The sequence below is a fragment of the Myotis brandtii genome, unplaced genomic scaffold (assembly GCF_000412655.1).
Source record: "Myotis brandtii unplaced genomic scaffold, ASM41265v1 scaffold645, whole genome shotgun sequence".
In the NCBI taxonomy this organism is placed as follows: Eukaryota; Metazoa; Chordata; class Mammalia; order Chiroptera; family Vespertilionidae; genus Myotis; species Myotis brandtii.
Genome location: NW_005370488.1, coordinates 708,333 through 712,611, shown reverse-complemented (window position 1 = coordinate 712,611; position 4,279 = coordinate 708,333).

The following is a 4,279-nucleotide window of genomic DNA, read 5'->3' as shown; positions in this document are numbered from 1 at the left end:
AATTATATTTTACTTTAAAAACTTAAATCTTTATTGTATAGTATCAACTTCTACAAATGAAAGCTAAATACTTTCTAACAGAAAACCAAATTTTAGAATTCTGTGAGTGCATGAGCATGTGTGTACACATATGTACAGGATTAATATCCATACCTTTCCCCAAACAGGTTTAAGCAAGTAAGATAACCTTAACATTCTGAAGTGAAAAAACAGAGATAACCATTGGTTAGTTTATAAATCAGTCATGTTACTAATGTGTTTTGATTATTAATATTTATCTTTGAGTTACCTAGATTGGATTCTTTACATTAAAAACAAGAAAAGCATTTCATTGTAGTGAAAATAATCTCATTCTTTGAATGACAAAGGATTCTTCTACATTTTATTTGTTTGGACATATATTTTCATAAACCTGCAAGTAAAAGATAAGCTTTAATTAAAGCTATTTTCTCTACAGAAATCATTTAAAAAGTTTGTTTATATTATGGATTCTTTTAATATCAGTAAAATTTAAGATGTAAATAATTGATTACAAATGAAACCATCACTAAACCAAGATGCACAGATAATTAATTTCAGGAAAAATAATCTAATTTTACCATATTAGAGAAATAACGTATACTTGTCACAATCTATAATAATAAAAGCATAATATGCTAATTAGACCGGACTACCTTTCGGACAACCTTCTGGACGACCTTCCAGACAAAGCCGCAGAGGTAGGGCTGAGGCAGAGGCTGCTGCTAAGTGGCGGGGGCCGAGCCCCTCGCATGAATTTCATGCATTGGGCCTCTAGTATACATTATAAAATCCCATTGAAGCATGGAGTTTTCAATGTTTTCTATATTAAATGATGTCCAGGCTTTCGTGTGTACATTCAGGAACTACAGTCCTATTGCTGGTTGTACACAGTTCTGTAATGATGCAAAACAAAACAAGTAAAAACCAAAAGAAGCAAGTACCAAAACTAAAACCCTGGTTTTTGTGGGTTTTTTTTTCCAATTAGATCAATGTGTCTAACAATGTATCAAGCTGTAACTTAAAGAGGTATAGAAATGCAGCAGTTAGCTATTTCCTGGCTATACTACTGTGCTATTCAGTCTATTTTATCCACATATTAGTAGACCTAATAAGCCATGATGGTCATAAGAAGTCCACTGTTGCAACAATGCTAGGCGATCTAAGAGAAAGAAGAGCTCCTATTACACTAATTTTTGTGAAACTCTGTAAAGGTAAAGGATTGTGTGCATATCTGTAATGGAATGAGAAAGGAAGGAGGTTAAGAAATTGTCCAAAGGGACTACTTAGATACATTAGAATTATGTTTATTTTTTAAAATGGATTTGTCTGCCAATTTGGTGCACAAAAACAGAGCAGATGGTGGTGAAAATTAACCTAATTTATTTGTGAGAAAGAGCTAGTTTAAAAAATTGATATATAAATCACACACCATAAAATCTGTTCTTTTAAAGTGTACAATTTAGTAGATATTAGTGTCCACAATATTGTGTAACCATTTCTGCTGATTTCAGAACATTTTCATCACCCCAAAGAGAAAACCCTTACTATTATCAGTCACTTCACATTTCCCCTATCTTTCCATCTCCTGGAAAATATGAATCTATTTTCTATCTCTGAATCTGCCTATTCTGGAAATTTCACATAAATCATATATTTGCTCTTTGTGTCTGTCTCCTTTTACTTATATGTTTTTAAGTTTTGCTATAAGATACTTCAGTGCTATATTCTTTTTTATGGCTGAAGAACACTCAATTGTATTTATCCATTTATTAATTGAAGGATATTTGGTCCTTTTCCAATTTTTGGCTACTAAAAATAATAGAAGTTAGTATTGATAAGAAAAAGTTCAGTCCTTTGCTTATAAACACAAAGATAAAAGAAATTTTAAAGATAACTAGGCCAGTGATGGCGAACCTTTTGAGCTCGGCGTGTCAGCATTTTGAAAAACCCTAACTTAACTCTGGTGCCGTGTCACATATAGAAATTTTTTGATATTTGCAACCATAGTAAAACAAAGATGTATATTTTTTATATTTATTTTATACTCGAGGCCTGTTGCACGAAAAGATTCATGCAATAGGCCTTCCCTTCCCCTGGCTGCCGGCACAGGTTTTCTTCCGGCACACGGGACCCAGGCCTTCGCTCCGGCCGGAGCCGCCTTCAGTCTTCGCTCTGTCGCTTCGTGCCTACATATGCAAATTAACCGCCACCTTTGTTGGTGGTTAATTTGCATATCTCGCTGATTAGCCAATGGGAGGCGTGGCAAAGGTGCGGTCAATTACCATGTTTGTCTATTATTAGATAGGAGGATATTTAAATGCCATTTAACAAAGAAAAATCAACCAAAAAAATGAGTTCCTGTGTCACCTCTGACACGCATGTCATAGGTTCGCCATCACTGTACTAGGCAAAGGTAAGGCAATAGAATTTTTTTAAAGGCTTTTTATTTATTTTTAAAACTTTATTTTTAATATATTTTTATTGATTTCAGAGAGGAAGAGAGAGAGATAGAAACATCAATGATGAGAGAGAATCATTGATAGGCTGCCTCCTGCATGCTCCCCATCGGAGATCGAGTCCACAACCCAGGCATGTGCCCTTGACCGGAATTGAACCCGGGACCCCTGGGACCCTTCAGTCTGCAGGCAGACACTCTATCCACTAAGCCAAACCAGCTAGGGCTGCAATAGAATTTTTTATAATACAATCTCAATTAGATAGAACAACTTGAAGACAAGTGTTAAAATATTCTATTGTTCTAATTGAATTTTGATTTTTAAATAGACTTTAATTTTTACAACAATTTTATTTTTATCAAAAAAATGAGAACCCATGAGCAGACTTCCCATATGCCCTGCACCCAGGCTCCCCGATTATTAGCATCTTAGAGTAGTATGTGAGAAGGAAGGAGTAATCCCAGCTGGCCTAGGTTGCTAAAACCATGCACCTCCCCAAGGAAGGCCTGTCTTCACACTCCAGGGAGATGATTTCTGAACCCTTGGAGTATTCTGCCAATGGGAGTGTTTCTGTATGCCTGAGGCTTGAGCCATGCTGTACTAATTTGTCCAGAGAAGTTTATCTTATGTTCCCATGTTACTCCACTCAGAGGAGATACCTGGAAGCTTGTGCCTGATTTCTCTTAGACTTTTCTCCATGAGTCTTTACCCTTTGCTGATTTTGCTCTCTCTCTTTTTACTGTAATGGCCATAAGCATAACAACAACAAAATTCAAGTTTCTTAATTTTACAGAACAATGACCTATGTAAAAGATGAGTCCTAGAAATATTAAATGACTAATTCAGGTTCATACGGTGAGTAATAATAAGAGCTATTAATCATAGCTACTGTTCTTTTCTGCTAGGGTGCTTTTGGGTGCAAGACAATATAGCTTAGTACTTAATATACATCATTTTACACAATATTTGAAATAGCCACATAATATGAGCATTTTAATCTTCACTTTACAAAAGAGGAAATTGAGGCTCCAGTACATTGTTTAAGATTGCATGATTTATAAATGGTAGCGGTAAGTTTCAAAGCCAGGCAACAAAGTCCATATTTTGAAAATTGCTTTTTATTGTATTGCTTTCTTATCATTGCTTCTTGTAACACTCAACCATGTAATAGGTGACAAAGTATGTTAAGAAATGAATGAATGGAATTAAACTAGAACCAAGGGATTTTATCAATTACTTTACTATAAACGGAATTCAGATTTTCAGGCTCAGAGTAGAAACACAAACTAAAATTGAGAGGGAAAGGGACACAGAGTATAGGAAGCACCTGAGATGAAAGATAGCCACTAATTCTGTGATACTCCTTCCACTGAGAAGTGGGATTGATGTTCTTTCCCTTTGAACCTGGTGGGCCTGTGTTTGCTCTGACCATTAGAAGGCAGCAGAAATGATGCTGTGTAGATACAGGACCCAAGACATAAGAAAAAGGCAGGTTTTCTTCATGTGTCTTGGATCCTTATCTCTGGGAGTTGTGATTCTCCATTTGGGAAGTTCAAGTACATTAAGAGCCCTCTGCTAGAGAGCATATGGGAAGACACTCTGGTCACCAGTTCCAGCTGACTCAGTCTTTCAGCCAAAACTGCAAAGACAATAGATGTGTGAGTGAAGGCCATCTTGGACCCTCCAGAAAGCCCATTGCTCACTGAAAGCCAACAAGGAACCACAATGTCTTGAGGAAAAGAGGAATCTAGCCAAACTGCCCAGACTCTTAATGTAAAAATCACAAGAAAAACAAATGGTTG